The sequence below is a fragment of the Dreissena polymorpha genome, chromosome 16 (genome assembly GCF_020536995.1).
Source record: "Dreissena polymorpha isolate Duluth1 chromosome 16, UMN_Dpol_1.0, whole genome shotgun sequence".
Lineage (NCBI taxonomy): Eukaryota > Metazoa > Mollusca > Bivalvia > Myida > Dreissenidae > Dreissena > Dreissena polymorpha.
In genome coordinates this window covers 37,992,754-38,010,590 of record NC_068370.1, presented here as the reverse complement: position 1 = coordinate 38,010,590, position 17,837 = coordinate 37,992,754, and the positions used below count along the sequence as shown (strand labels likewise).

Genomic DNA, 17,837 nt, shown 5'->3' with positions numbered 1-17,837 from the left:
AACACAAAAGAAAAAACATAGCATGTAGATATCGAATGTATGTGAACTATTTATATTCTATTTTTATGGCGAAGTAATGCGAATATAAAAAAACAAAGTCTCGCATAAATAAGTTATTACTGTTAAATAATCAAATAATCTTTAAATTGAACACTATATTCTACAAAGTGTTTAATATTAATGATGTAAATGTTATGTTGGTATACACTTTTCCGCTTCTTTTACGGCATAAGTTTGTTAATGCCGATTACTTTAACGATAATTGAAAACAATTATAAGGTTATAATTTGTGGAATGTGCGTGCTTAACGTGAGGATTTCTTTATTATCTTTGTATTGACAGGCCCAAAGCGGTAATCCCCGTTTTTATCATTGTCGATTGTGTTCTGTTGTAACAAAAGCGAAACATTACAATAACGTGTTTTCTGATATATGCTTTTTTAAGTTTAATTGTTTAATAAATATCATACGACAACCTTTTGGTTTGTGTTTTTTTTGATGCTGTTAAACATTTCCCCGTACATATCTGACCTTTTATCATATTTAAGTATTCAGAGTCTGTAAGCAGTAGAGCTAATTGTTGTGGGTAAAATGCAATCTTTCCCATATCTATGTTGATTGACAATTTTATTTCGATAACTTGCTAAGATATGATTTAGTAAATTTTATAGATGGACCTCCTTTTTTACTGATCACTTCCAAACTAACCAATTATCGTTTTAACAGAATACCGATACAAACAATCATTTTGTTTGTAAAGTACGCGATAATTACAATACTATCTACCATAATAGAGTTAAGTGTTAGCTAAAACCGCATGCAAGTTTGCTGATGTAAAGCATAACACACTGGCCACATTTAGGTGATATAAGCGATGAGAGCAATTTGATTTTACCTGATGAATTTACAGCCAAATATTCTTAATCTAATACTGAACTGAAAATAAACTACTTTCATAATGTTTTAAAACCAATAATGTTGTTTTTACACTTGTCAAATGTCAAATTAAGGCATACAAATAAGCAAGCATTCATTACTAAGCAAGACAACCATTATGAAGCGGATGTTTGAATAGTATAATCATAATTTTCTCTATTGTTATTCACACGTTTGTTGAGAATGTTAAAAAAAAAGTTCCTTGGCGTTAACATTATTGTGATTTAATCAATTTATTCGTCAAAAGAATGCATGCGTTCACATATCCATCGCAAATATCACTTGTTTTCGTAATTAAGGGACGGTGCACAATTCTTTCACAGTTTGACCACGTTACTATGACCTTTCGTATTGCAATATCTTGCATCAATTTCTGTGTTCGTTAAGGTTATTTAGCTTAAGACATATCACAATTAGATTCTCTACAATTTTGTTTTAAATCAATATTAAAAGAAAATCAGCCAATCATTGTTTTCTTTAAACAATACATATTTTTTTTTCAGCGCGAATTCGCAAATACAGTGTCTATTATAAAAAATGTATAAAAGATGCAACTACTTGCGCTCAAGCCCTGATGTGTGTTGGATTTGCTGAATCGTTGTTAATCGAAGCTTTAGCTTAAGTTGTGTAGTAAACGAATGGGTTGTTCAAAAGCAAACACGTTAAAATGCCACACGGAGTCATGAACTGAGACAATAATTGATTGAACTATTGCATGTTTTTCAGGACTTACTGTGTGTTACTCTCATCGTGCTCTTAAGATGTCTAATGAATAACATGTTCAGCAAGATTTTGCAAAGTTACAAAATGTATTAGAGGCGTATGGACCTTAAATCTGCGTTAAACGGTTCGTTGGTGTAATGTTGCCAATTTGCCATGTCTGAGTGTATTTTAAAGATTATTAGGTCCTTCCGCGAAGAAGGCTTTATTATTGTGTTTCAGCAAGCATTCCTAATTAACTAAACGGACTCGCGAAATTTCGACGAGTTAATCATTTTTAAATCGGTCAGCTATTTTGTTCTATTTCCTCTGAAAGATATTTAGTTTAATTTTGGGAAGTCTTCTTTTGTGGGAGCAACAGGATTATTAAAATAAAACGCCCACTTGTCCGAAAAGATGAATACCTTCCCGGTTCAGATGCGCTTGAAGAAGGTATCGAACTCGGGTCGCCATGATGATTGGGGTGTGAGTTAATTGCCTGAAATTAGACATTGCAGGGGTGATGTCAATATATTTTCTACTGATGCACCTGAAATTCCACTTTTTATTCCCGTCTTCCGTGAAGTAAACTTAAAAAATGTGTTTAAAATAAGTTTCATAACTGATTTATATACTCAGCGCTTAATTCAAGTATAATGATTGAATAGAAATGCATGTCAATTTCCACAAACATCGTAAAGCTTATCGTGAGAATGTTAATACAGTTTTTCGTCTAGATAATTAAAGGGTGCAAAGCGTATGTAACAAGACAAGTGGTGTAAAATGAATGCACTTCTATCCCAACTGTTTAGAATTACCCTTTTGCACTCATTAAATTGGTCTTTGCATTGCTTTAAGTGTGTCTAAGAAATCTTACGCTGTTGCTAAATGCTTGTTTTACCGTTGTATGACTTCAAGTATATACTAGATACGATGCTTGAGGAGCGAAACAATGGCATTTATTGCAACACAATATCTTTCACGATATAAACATTGGCTATCGTATCATTTTATTTTAATTTAAGGAAGATGTATTTTACAAGCAGGAAAACTTATTAAGAAAACGTCGCTTTTGCATATATTGTGTGACTAAATGAAACACGAATACAAGTTAAACACGATTAAACTTGTTTACATAAAGTTTAATAGGTCAACAATAAAATACTGATTGGTTGGAAATAATTTTATTTCTCTAATATTCTTTATTTAAAATTTAGTTGGTACGTTTTGTATATTAAAACATGTAATTATTGCATAGTTGAGTTTGAACGTTTTCAAAGTAAATGCCACTCTCTCAAATGTGAATGTTTGTCCTTCCTTCGACCTATTTAAACCATTCCGCCATACGGAGGGGTTCAGTTAACGTTTTTACACTCCGTCTGTAATACAATTGCTAAGTTTTAACATTTTTATTCACAACACAGCCAATACTAAAAATTTTACCCGTCGTCGGGCCCTGGTAGGAATCGAGTTGAGATCGAAACAAGATCGGCCGATCAACGCCCGGGTATCGCCCGGCGATCGCCCGACATCGGATTCAGTGAACGTGTATCGGCAAAAGTAAAGGTATTTCCCAGAGGCATTTACATCGGCCGGCGACCATATGATTCCCGGAGGGCCCCCGCACGATGCCCGACGGACGCCGGACGATGCCCGTTATGATACATGTACAATTAATCCGATGTCGGGCGCACGCTGGGCGATAACCGTTCGTTGATCGTCCGATCTTTGTTCGATCTCAACTCGATTCTTTCCCGGGCCCGATGTCGGGTAAAACAAACTGTGATATAAAACATTAATCCGGACGCCGCCCGATGCTACAAAATAACCCGATGTGCGTGCGATCATCGGCCGGCGCCAGCCCGATGAGCGGAAAAAATCGTCGGCCAATGATCGGACGGTGATCGGTGTCTATTTGTGACTGCGGTTTTGAACTTTGTCACTCATCGGACGGCGGACGGCTCCGACGTGTCCAGTTTTCCCGATGCCTGAAGATCGGGCATATCGGCCGGCGACCGGATTATTTGTTACTGAGTCATTACTTAATATTTTCCCGACGTCGAGCCCGGAAAAGAATCGATTTGAGATCGATGAGAGATCGGGCGATCATCGCACGGTTATCGCCCGGCGATCGCCCGACATAGGATTCATTGTACGTGTATCATGACGAGCTCCGTCCGGCTTCCTTCAGTCATCGTGCGGAGGCCCTCCGTCAATCAGACGGTCGCCGGCAAATGTTTATGTCCTTGGGAAATACCTTCAGAATTTTGCCGATAAACGGAACGTATTGCGTTTCATCTGCTTAGCTTTCTCTGAAGTGGCGCCTCAGTTCCTCGCGCTCTGTTATCCTGCCGCTTAGGGCGAACCTCAACTAGCGTATCTTATTTGATGTCGGTCCGTCGTCCTCACGGCGCAATTCACGGTATCGTCCTGGTAAACCATGGCCTTCAGACGTTGTACACTCTCCGCCACAAGGCTGTCGCGGTCACTAAGCGATTGTGCACTTCGAAAGATTATTGCTGCTGCCGATGCGGCTCTTAAGCTGTCAGCCGTCCTACGCTCTTGTAGAATAGGGGTAGGTGTCGCTTTGCGTCGAGACGTCACGGTCGCTAGAGAGATACGCATCCGAAGTACTCGGACACGTCGGGAACTCGCTACGTGATTGTTCAACGCTCTTGTTGATGCTGTGCTCACTTAACCTCTTATTCTACATGTACCTATAGAGAGTGCTGTTGGTGCGAAAACTTTCTTTCGTCCGTATGTTTTGTCGCTTGTTTCTGCATATTAGTCACTTCAAAAATAACTGCTCGTCTTCTATGTTGTCCTCTACGTCGTCGCCGTCAAAAGCGGATAAATCTTATCGGCGTCTTGAAAGTTTATGACTGGTCTGGACTACTCTGAAAGACTAAAGACTTCAGAGCCGTAAAGTTTTCCACTCTCCTCTTCAAACGTTGCGTCAGTTTCTCTTCTTTTATGGTAATTTTATAAAACTGGTGGTAATTATGCTCGTACCACGATGCAATCTTTAGTTTGCGGCTTTTTACTGAGTTTCGACGGCGATAGGCTGCACACATGCGATTTTATGCGGTAATGATCAATCGGCTGAAGTCAATGTATCGTTCTAATACGGTTGTTGTTGCGATGGAAGAAAGTTTGTCAATATCTTTCATCTTAAAATCTAAATCGAGCTTGCATTTCTCCTCAAGACTCTGTAACTGCGTTATCTTGTCATCAAGTTTTCAAAGAAAGGCTTATAGTGCCTGAGAGAATTTGTGTTCTCATCCTTCAAATTGTTTTTTTTCCGTTTTTTATTGTTACCGATGACGGCGATCGTATTTAAATTGTAGTTCGGCTGTTAAAGTAAAGAGAAGCGCAATCAAGGTTTGACCTTTTTCAAACGTTTTAAATGTGCAACTTACGATAATGAAAACCAATAATAATAATGACGACGTTTGCATAACGAAAACGATCGCGCTGCGGTGACGTCGAAAGACGAACCGAAAAAAATCACAAAATATCTTATGTCTTAAAATGGAGTGAACCCGTATTGGAGAGGGAGCATTTTGACTTAAAAATAGCATTGAGTACTACGGAATACCGTTAATACCATCGTGGTTACACATTATAATCCAGAGGGCGACAATGCGATGGCGACAATGCGATAGTACGATGGCAACAATGCGATAGAACGATGATGACAATGCGACAACGCAATAGTACGATGGCGACAATTCAATAGCACGATGGAGACATTGCTACAACGTGATAGTACGATGGCGACAATGCGATAGTCATATCGTAATGTCGCCATCGTATCATCGTGTCGCCATCGTACTTTCGCATTGTCGCCATCGTACTTTCGCGTTGTCGTATTGTCGTCAGCGTATTATCGCATTGTCGCCATCGTACTTTCGCACTATCGCCAGCGTATTGTCGTACTGTCGTCATCGCATTATCGAACTATCGAATTGTCGCATTGTCGCCATTATACTATCGCACCGTCGCCATCGCATTGTCGCACTGTCGTCATCGTACTATCGCACTATCGCAGTGTCGCCATCTTACTATTGCACTGTCGCCATCGTATTGTCGCACTGTCGCCATCGTTTTATCTCATTGTCGCCATCGTACTATCGCATTGTCGCCATCGCACTATCGCGTTGTCGCTATCGTACTTTCGCATTGTCGCCATCGTACTATTGCTCTATCGCATTGTAGCCCTCTTGGTGTTAATGTGTAACCACGATTTCACTAACGGTATTGCGTACTTAACCGCATGATTACTGGGGTTTATATTGTGTAAGACAGGTAGCCTTTTAAAACCCGTTACAATTTGTTCTGTTCGCACCTTATTCAATATTTCACGTTACGAAGAATTCTATTTTGTTGTTTCATCGGCGCATGTCTAGGCAATGCTTTATGATTTCATATTGTTTGATAAACATATCACCTTCAATTGTTGCCATGACCGTAGGTCAAATTATATGATTGTTGCGCGCCGAAAACCTTCGTGCGTTTTACAAATTTTAATAGTTTATCCAAATTATATGGAAATACTTAAATACTGGAAAAAGTTAATAATCAGAAGACACGTATACATGTGTACGTGTTCATTATTACATACGGACATGCAGACGTAAGGCCGATTGACAGAGAGAACTGTTTATGCCTATAAAATATGTTTCTCGCTATAAAAGGATTTATTATGCCATAACTGGCAATATGATAAATTGCAAGATTATAATTTCTTGAACTTTCAATACACTTTAAAGGTTCAACCCAACTATGCAATCAAAACAAAAGCACATGTCATGCAATAACAATATATCGTTAATGCAATTAATAACTGCGACTAGAGTGTTTGTTTTTTCGCAAAACCACCGACACTTTATTAATGAAAGCAATACAAAGTTACAAGCAAACAAAGAAAAACAATGAAGAAATAAATATAAAATAGTTAATGTTCTTCTTATAATAACTTAAACGTTTCTATTTTGTATATTGCTTTCTAGATATGTTAGATTACTCTGTAGTTGTTACGTCATGTTAAAATAATGAAACAGAAAATAAGGCAATATACATTTGCATATTTAGATGATATATATCAGCACTAGATTTGTATACATATTTATTAAAATGACTTGATTTTCATACGAACGTATTATGATCACGTGGATAATCGAATGATATACCATTGCTATTTTAAAAATGGACCATGTATTTGTACATTTTTGAGCTGAAGTGAGTCAACAAGCACGTCTCTTATGCATTTGTATTCTTTTATTCCTATAGGAATACATCAACTCGTACATAGCCAATGGTAGCGGGCAATCACACGGAATCCGTTTCAATAACCACTGTTGTCTATAAGGTTTATATGTATTTGTGAACATATTAACGCACATCAAGTCACTATCAGATGCCTAGACCGGCGCCGATGGTTTTACCCGTGTGCTACCCCATGAATATGTATGTGCATGAGATCGTGCTTGAAAAATAAAATAATTGGTGTTTAATTGAACGATTTATTTGTAAATTGTTATGTTTGTATACATGATAGAATAGATTAGGAATAGCTTTTCAAACTTGTTTATCCACATTTAAAGTTCAACTTTAAGCTCTATAAGCTATATAATACCACCTGATTACAAGACTAGACATTGCAGAAGGCGGTGCTTAACAAGCATCTTTAACCATAACATTTTTCTTTTGCGTATATATAAGTTTTACAGCAACTAACACATATAGTGATGCATAATAAATGGCAAGGTCGCTTTCTCGTATCACGATTGTCCAAAGTCAGATGATTAAAATATGTATCAACACATGGTTATTCGATATATGATATAATATAATATTGATTCATTGTTAATTTCTTTATATTCAAAGTCATCAATGTAAAACACTATTAAACATATGAATTAGAATACAAAGATAACTGATAAACAAACAGTTCAATCACGTTTATATTGAAAATAATCATTCCTCCGCTAATATTAGGTGTAAACTATGCGGAGTCGCTAATATATAATTTTTTGAATGAAGTATTGAGATAGGCCCTTCACCTTTGAAAAGAAAAAAGGATGAGCAGTCTGCTCCCGCTAGGCGTTGATCTTGTAATTCATTGAGATTAGATATAATCAACAAAAGACGTGTAACGTCAATAAATGCATTATTTTGTATCGATTGATTATGCAACGCATTATCGTATGTATCATCGATGACATAACTATTTTTTTTTTCTGCAAGTGCTCGCGCACGTTACAGAACACGTGCCGAAGCTTCGAGTTTTGTTTGTGAATAGCGCTGTTATACAAGCGTTAATGCGCAGCTACTTTAGGCTGCGACCCTGTTCTCCTGGATCAATATAGCTCATAAACCTACTGGAATAGAATCCGTCGATTGTGGGAAACTTATACGTCATAATCTGGTAATTAATTAACACTGCCCAAAGATCGAATGCTTGAATTTGACGTGCTTATTGCGTTATGCAGGATAAATAATTCATAAATCTTGACACGAAATGTGTCATCGCTAGAGACTTTCTTATCTCCGATTCGTCAATCAGCTTTTGAACATATTTAATTGCCTCGAGTTTCGCGGGGTCCGTCGATTATTTGCAGCCTTTGTTGAAAATGGAGCCACATCCGTTCAATGATTATTGTCCGAATTCGCACTTTTCGTTGTTTAAAATCATGTATTGCAGTCGTTTCAGCAAATACTTGAGTATTTTTAGTTGATTTTTTTGTCGACCTACGACAAATAAAGTCTCCAATGTCTTAAATAGTAGGTAATCCCGAGATTGCTTGTCAAATTTTGATCTGGAAGATTTCAAGAGCAATATTTCATGGAAATTTAGTTTTTTAAGCGACATATCCGGACGTGTGTTCCAAAAGTACTCATGTTTCCTGATTCTTGCTCTTATTCAAGTCGCTGGAACTCTTATGCAGGTGAATTTAGTTCCTCAAATTGCGGTTGATGCGTTTCGTTTTGGAGAAACAACGATGCTAAAGGCACATTGCATCGGACCGTCTCCAGATTGGACGATGTCTTAATTTTTAAGACGTTTAGTTTCTATTTATACCAATGTAACGTTGTGTTAATGTTGTGTGTAAAGGTTAAACACAAGACCTAACTGGGGTCAATTTTCTAACACGTTTATTCAACACAGCTATCAGAGAGAAACTTACACACATAAGCATACTAATACCATCTTATATTCGCTTAACGGGGCATTATACGGGCTTAACAGGCGTCGCATGCCATTACAACCACGTTTTGCGGCGAGCGTATGTTTTTGAAATTCTGCAATCATTATTGGCAGTTTTTGAACAAAATAATTATTTACTCTTAATAAATCATGTTGTAATAAATCTTTGAATAATGTGTCGTTCACCATAAGATTATAGGTAAACTTCAAATAAAAGTGTTAACGAGACGCACCGAATTGTCGCATGTATTGTAATGCATATGTAAAAAGCATTGATACTATGTGGTAATAATTAAATAAGTAATAGCATGTATTATCTATTAAGAAAAAAAAACACGTTTACATAAGACAAAAGGCTTGAGTTCTAATATAAATTGTATTTGTTCTTTCAAGAAATGTAATTATTTGTCAACGCATGTTTCAATGGATTGTTCTGTTAAACACAGAATTTAATAATTTTTATTGTGAGTAGAACAATCAGTTTGTGGATAGACAAATACAATAAAAAGGATGGGTCATCAGTGTTGTGAATGTTGTATTTCTTCTTGAACAGTACTGCATAAGTGTAAATTCAAAAATAAGGCAATAGCCCACAAAATTGAGAGAACCCATTTTATACTATTATGTTAAAGGCTGGTGTTTCTAGATTCAAGAACACGGGCCTTATCAAGTTCTTGTATGCTACACGTGGTTTCACGTGGAAGACTCTTAAGTAGTTCAACATTTCACAATAATAAAAATGAATATTAAAAAAATATTAAGTTAGAAGAATATCGAACGTTCTTTTTCTCTGACGTAATGTGTGTAGTATAAATGTGTTGCACTTGTGGTACCAGCATGTGTTAAAATATTTGTCTTAACGATCGACCAGCGTGCATTTTTTTTACATCAATGATTTTGTAATCAAGTGTTGACCAACAATGAACTAGCTATCTGTGTTTTTCTTATTAATTTGGTCAGACAGAAATAAAATTATAACGTGATTAAAAAATATATTCTTGTTTATCAATGTTAACTTGCGGAAAGATGCAATGCCATCTACACATGGCCCAGGCGTATCAGAACAACGTGTATGGGCGATTTTATTTTATCAGATATTCTATGTAGCAAATGATCTCAAAAAACACGACAGAAACGTTTATATATTTAGCCGTTATATGCAAAATTGAAATGTAGAGTGTTCCGATAACCATGTAAGCATACCATTATATGGACGATTTTGATTATACTTTATATATTCAAATATTTTTTATGAGATGTTTAAACATATGATTCAATAAAATTCTGCTTAATTGTAAGGAAAGCTATCCGTTTAAAACACGTCTTACATGCGAAAAAAATCAATTCTAAAGATGTATCGACTGTTTATCAGTAACAAGACTCATCCGGACCGCATAAATGTCGTAATCAAACATGTTTGTTTGGTTGTAAAGATGATAGTCGATTTTTATTGTTAAGTTCAGGGGTTAGAAAGATTTTGTTTCAACATCAATTGCTCCATAATACTTAATTTTTTTTTTGACCTTATTTTCGTATTGGTTATTCAAAACTTTTTTATACGATTATCCGATCAAACATACACGTAATGCACAACAGGTGTTATAGTAAAAACAGATATGCGTGAACCTATACTGCCGCGTTCGTCCTTAAAACGTGTTATATCACAATGATTTTTAGTAAATAACCATTGGAGGAGGTTAGTCGCGACATTTGAGTACATGATGATAAATCCTAGTGAGAAAATTCTCAATGTTTTTTTTTATTGAACGCTTTTAAAGTTGGAAAATAAATCTTAATTCTTTTCCTTATATCTTTTTGCGTATTGTTTAAAAGTAGAATTGTTAATATTTTGCGATTTTTTTTTCAAAATGAAAGTATATATGAATATCATGGTATGCAAACCTTTTCGGCTTCCCACCGTGAAACTGATAACATACCAACAACATGTCTGTATTTGATATTACTTGTTTATGTCTTCACAAGAAAATACATTATATCCATATGAGACATATCCTTAGTTACATTCTAGGATGGCAATCTAGTAAGCCTTATTTGTTGGCATCTTTCATACCAATCTGTTCATTTATCATTTTGATGAGAAACCACTAAATATGTGTAAGAACTTTGATAACAAAAATCATATAAATCTTATAATTGATTAAGATACTACTGAAAATTTAATATTTGCAAAGTTAGACATTTACACAACTTGTTTAGCAAGTGTGTTCAATTTTTAACCAAATATTGTTATTTCAAAACAAAATCTCAAATGTATGAATTTGGAACCAAAAAAACAAGACATTTGCAAAGGAATTTTCAACATTTAAATACCTCATGTTTATCCAAATATATCAATTTGATAGCTGAATCCATATGAATGGAACTATAGAAGAAAAGCATAATTTTATTTACCTTTTGAACATGATGTGGACAATATGGATTATGACTACAAAACATTCTACCTTTCTGATACTTACGAATGAAAATGTAGGGCAGAGGTGACAGGGATATTTTCTGGAAGGGGCTGTATTAATGTACGCTGCGTTCTTTCATGTTTTGGTACTACTTTGCGCAGAGGTAAATTTTCAGTCGGAAGCTTGTTTCGGTCAACAGGGTTAGGACCGATTCCGTTTCAAAAGTGGTCGGTACAGACGCGAGTATACGATGTTGGAAACCATTTTTCCGACCAATTGCTATCCTCCAAGCTTTTCTTGTACGAGCGTCTTTTGGCAATTCATGTAATGTTACTTTTTTGAAAATTTACCGATTCTACCGCTGAAATTATGGCATTTAACGATGGAGCAGTTGTATTTCCCCATTGTTTTCCGTGACACCGGAAGTAGGTATACCGTCCCGCACGAACGAAAACTCTGTCAAGACGGAATTCCAAAATAGGGAATAAACCAGGTCCAGAGTAACAAGCTGCGAAAGTCGATCTTCCGATTTGTTCAGTTAACATTTCTAGCAACTTCAGGAAAGAACGCACGCGTAACGTGTTTATACAAGACCAACGTTGCAGATAACGTATCAATAACAAATCTCCCCATAGTTTAGCATTCCGTTGGTCGACTCGATAATGTAAACTGGTACAATTTGCGAAGTTGATAACAGAAGAAGTCTCCATTGGTGTTTTTATTTCCACCACTACTATAGTGGGGGACATATTGTTTTTGCTCTGTCTGTTGGTTGGTTGGTTTGTTTGGGCAAACTTTAACATTTGCCATAACTTTTGAAATATTGACGATAGCAACTTCATATTTGGCATGCATGTGTATCGCATGGAGCTGCACATTTTGAGTGGTAAAAGGTCAAGGTCAAGGTCATCCTTCAGGGTCAAAGGTCAAATATATGGGTCAAAATTGCTGATTTAATATACACTTTTGCAATATTGAAGATAGCAGCTTCATATTTGGCATGCATGTGCATCTCATGGAGCTGTCTATTTGAGTGGTGAAAGGTCGAAGTCATGGTCATCCTTTAAGGTCAAAGGTCAAATATATGGGGACATAGTGTTTCACAAACACATTGCTTGTTGGTATTGTTTTTCTAATCATTGGATTGGCATTAGTGCAAAACAGAACACACCAAAACAAGGTATTTCCGTTTTAAAACACCTACCGGTATTTCAAAATATGAATATACAATGATAAAATAATAATGTAATATTAATAAAAAAAACAACGAGCAAAAGTATTAACAATTCACTAATAACAGCCAAACATTAAATATTTATATGAAGTCAGAATTTAAATACATTATTTACATAGAACTACGGCGTGCTTCCGAAGCTCCTCGAAGCCAATCTCGCTTTCTCTCGTTAATTTCGGATATTGTCGCCGGAAATTTACATGGGATACATTTTGACAAAAAAAAAATGAAAAAAATAGCATGTTGCATCTAGCGTTGACATTTTTGAAATTGCTTAAATGAACATTGGCTTTTTATGTGTTAACTTTATTTTCAAAATATTGTACAAAATATTCGTTTATGTTGAGTGTGTAGGGGCTTTTAATTATTTTCAACCAATCAATAAATACATAACTTACCTCAAATCATTAATACATTACTTAATACTACTTACTTAATAAATCAATGCATACATGCATGCATTACATACGGAAAAGCATGAATGTTGTTATTGAGAGTAAATCATATAATCATAGTTATCAAAGTAAGAAAACACATCATAATTCCACATATTTTTGTACAAAAGTTAAGAATGCATCGTAAAACAGAAAGTAATCACAAACGACCGATCATACATGAAACCATTCGAAAATACTTTCATTTCATTATTAATGCTTGGGTAGTTTCATATTTTAAAATAAATTATAGTAATCCCACAAAAAATGTGTTTCTCAAGTTACGTAAAGGTGTTATTTAACTACTGTTAAATATCAGGAAAGTTAAATCGAGGGAGAGCTTTTGTCTTTGGTTTTTCAAAAAAATGTTTGTAAAGGCTTGAGTTCGTATATGTTAAATAATGACATATTAAACCAACAAAATATTAGATTCAAGGCTAAAGTAAAATAAGATAAACCTAAAAGTCTTGAAGCATAAATGTTCTGTTTCACTTTGTCTGACTAAATTTGCATTAAAGTCGAATTACAACATTATTTGTTTATTTGAAATAAGTATCATTTGTTACCAGTATAGTTTCAAACTGGTAGGTATGTGTTCGTGGACATTATTCCTCGAACTAAGGTGAAAAAAAAAGTTTTAAAGTATGGAAACATGCTTTTATGTAGGTTAACGGCAATTAATTAACAGTCGATGGTTCTGATACTTTTTCAATTATTCAAACACAAAAATATCAACATTTCATTATATACCTTATGTTATAATGACTCAATAACGGAACGGAACATTTCCTGCGTGATATCCACATGCAACAGTGTGAACTCCGTCTCTATATTAAACGGCTTGATAAACCGGACTATCGAATGCCGCCACTAATGGATACGTAATTATGATATCATTACGATATGCACATATGTGCGTCGGTCAAAATGATGCTATTTTTTCATTTTTGGCATTGATACAAGATTTGCTGTATTGGCGACGCGTTAAGCCAATATTTGTCGTATCTTTCTGTTAAAACCATTCAAATTGATCCATTCCTAGATTGTCCACCCCGATTATTTGGGAATGATTTATTGTGTTTGGTAACACATAATTATTCAGATATATATCTTGTTTTTTCCTCGTAAGAAGGTATAAATTGAATGGAATATTGCATGGAGGTTATATTTCGATAGGTTTCGCGGTCGTTGATTTTGCAAAATGTAAAATGACTCGCAATCAGCGCGTGTGGTACGATCTATCTGAACGTTTACGTTATAAATAAAAATCTGATTTAATATGCTTACTCAAGCACATTTTGATAAGCGTCAAAAAGTGCATATAAAAGGCTACGTATAACAGGAGGAAGTCGTTGTCTTGATGTTGCATTGGTCACAGTGTTTAGAACGTGCCACACGTTAACAAGCTGATGAATTCTGAAATTTGTTGAAATTTGTTCAACGGACACGCTGTGAAATATTCATTCTTTAATAATCAGAAACTGTTGTATCTCCAGTTAGCAGATATTGAGATATGAAGTATTTTGGCGTCCTGTTGTATTAGCATTCAAGTGGAAATGCATGTTAGTGTCGATGTTTACTCAGACTCAAACGCATAGAAATTGGGACATTCCAACGAAATTAAAGTAAAAGTTTCAGGGAAGGCACCCCGTTATTATAGTTAACCTGCTTTATTCAAAATCGCAATGAACAAAGTCCGTAAAGCATTCGACAAACGGAAAAACAAAAATTACCATATATTCGTTCGTATTCTGATTTCCTTATCACTAAAACAAAAACAAAGAACATATCAAAAAATCAAAGTTTTCATAGCGATTTGGTTCTTCGTATTTAAAAAAAGGAACGCTGGCAACCAAACTTGAAAGCCATTTCATGAAAAGAAAACTTGTTGAATAATGTGTGTGTGGTCGTATTATATATCTTTCCTTGTCATAGAACATGTACATTATATATTCCATACCGTTGAATTATTATAATATTTGTTTTATATTTTCTGTATTGAAACCTAAAAAGAAATGGTTTTGTGACAGTTTGACACCAAAAGCTATGGCTACGGAACCATCAATATCGCATAGGCTGGTTTCAAGGTCAATATATTTTGGCGTTTACCCTGTTAATTCGAACAAGGATATAAAAACATGTTTTAATCTTTATATACTACAATAAATCAAAACAAATCGATAATTTATTTAGCCATTTCCTTTATGTTGTCAATTTCATACCAAGTTGTAAGTTGATAGTATCAGTACCTGCATATAGAAATATTTTATACACATTCTGCTGTGAAGTACCAATATTTATCCCATCATCAGACGTGCATTGTCGAAATAAACCACTGTGGATTAAATTTTCCTCTATTTCGGCAGTGCTGAAATATAGCTGTCACGCGCGGCGGAGAATGGTCATATTACTCGGATTCAACTATAAAGTAATCATTTTTAGTAAAATGGAATCAGATTCAACAAAACAAACAATTTGATACCAAGATGTAATATTTTTTTAACAAATAATGCAACTCAGAAAGCAAAAAAACATTATTTACAAATATTAAGTGCGCGTACTCGTGACGTCATTATTAACACGTCATATGACACAATGCATGTTCTTTCACGCTAAAGCTGCAGTTGTTTAGTGTGTTTTTTTCATTATTTCTTAAAAATCGGGGACGTAGAGGTATGATAAACCGAAAAACAGGTTAGTTACTGATCTTTTTGTAATGTATTAGGCTCGGCACGATTAAAATAATGAAACAATGTTTGCTTAAAATAACTTTGGGATTTTCCGTGTAGTTCGATTTTTCTATTCTATTTTTATAATTATAAAGAAATAATTTACGACTAAGAAAATTGATGGGATAAATCGAACACAAGGTCGGTGCCGAATAAAGCAAAGTTTATTTTGCTCGGCCAAGGCTCGTGGTTCAGATTTTCTAAGCCTCGCAAAATAAACTTTGCTTTATTCGGCACCGACCTAGTATTCTCTATTACTTGAACTGTGAACATAGGTGAGAACATTGCAAACGTCCAAATAAATATGTCATGAGGAAATCCCGGCTACACGCGAGCGACCTTAACGATATAAAATAGCTATTCCTATTTACAGTTTTTGTATTGCGATTTAGCATGTTCGTTACAATTGTACTTGGTAAGCTAAATTCTGTGTCATATTAACATACATTTGCATAATTTGTTAAAGCAAAAATAAGTACTACATCATGATCATCGTTCTACTAATTGTGAACAGTGTGTTAATGTGCTTTTTACTTAAAACTAAGTGAGCTTATTTGAAGTACAGGACGTGTTTTATTTCCCTAATTCGTTGTCTTGAAAGATGGCCGACACGCAACTATGCTATACTTAATTGGCATCACCTTCTCTCGAAGAATCGTAAAACATAGTTTGTGTTTATATATTTTTTGAAAAATGTTAACACTCAAAATTATGAAAGGAATAAGTTTGAAATGCACCTTTTATTTTATTATGAAAACATCCTAAGACACAAATCATATGTCGCGTGTCAAATATTGCCCGATCAGTTATTACAGATCCTCATGGCAGCCACAGTATATGTTTAATATACTATATCAAAATATATTGATAAAGTTAATATATATAGTGCATATTTAATATACAGAACTCTCTGTAAAATGGAATATTCAACAGTTAAAATTTAGGTTACAAAGCAATGTTTTCAATTCCATCGTTAAAAAGAAACTCTATCTAAAACACAACTCATGCTAGCGTGCGCATGATAAATACATCCGGTTGTTTTCAGGACTGTACATGCTTACTTTGACTTTAATAAGTAATTAACACATTTTATATTTGACAGACGTTGGATCGGACAATCTTCCAAATAAAAACATTTTGCTGGTTTCAAGGCAAGATGTAGGGTCATGAACATTTAGGCATTCGTCAAGTATTCCATTGCATACAACAAAACGGTCGTGATGTTGGGCCCCGTCGTAATAATTACAAATATTTTCTAATGCAATCCTCAGTTTGTTGTGCTGACACCCTAAGGGTTTACGTCTACTTGCGTGTTAAATAGCTGTTTCAGGTTGTCATAATTTAACACATCCGGCCCCGTTCTGAAGTCCTTTGCGTTGTGTCCGTTCATGTTGGGGTGTTTTGTCACCTTATCGCTTTTTCCAGTGAAGATGCCGAAGATATTGAAAAGTCGTCGTTGGTTTAAGGTATGCCAGGTATTGTCACCATCATTTGTAATTGTTTTATCAGGAGAGTTCCTTAATTATTGGATGATTTGCTAAACATATGCCTTTATATTCTCACAAAAACACCAGCGTGCTTTACAACATACTGACAAAATTGAAAGCTCAGAAACACTCCCAAAGTTTAATTTCAGAAAATGCCTCCTTTTGATTATGACCGATGTTCTTAAAATTGATCTACAATAATCAAACCATGAACCAAAAATCTTTTGAACATTATGTGCGGAAGTTTTTAAGAAATGAATCTTAAGACATATCATATAGTGTGTGCAACAGACCAGCACCCTTTAATTAATATCGGAATTTTCTACCATGATTGTAATCCAGAAATGTCTTGCCACAGTCATTTGAGAATATTTGAGAATATGGCATATAAAGGTAGCGCATCCGTAATGGACACCTTTTCAAATATAATATAAGGTATTATATTCTTAATCAGCATCATTTCACTGAACTACATGCACATGTGAAGGTAAGCTTTCCATGCTTTTTAAATACATATATTGATTTTTTTTCAAAATAACTCCCACGCTCGCCTTTTGTCCAGTTTATTTGCACCCCTGGGTTATATGTAAATTTAAAAATTCATCAAAATTTCAAAATATGGTCATGCAGTTGGTGTGTACAGATGCAGTAAAGAACGCAATGAAATGTAAGTGGTTTCAGCCAAGCAGAAATTG

General features: G+C 35.0%; 1 protein-coding gene across 1 annotated transcript in view; it reads right to left on the bottom strand.

Moving 5' to 3' along the window:
• Positions 1-17,837, bottom strand: part of LOC127861771 (uncharacterized) — a 103,854-nt gene that overhangs the window by 10,882 nt on the left and 75,135 nt on the right. The window lies entirely within an intron of this gene.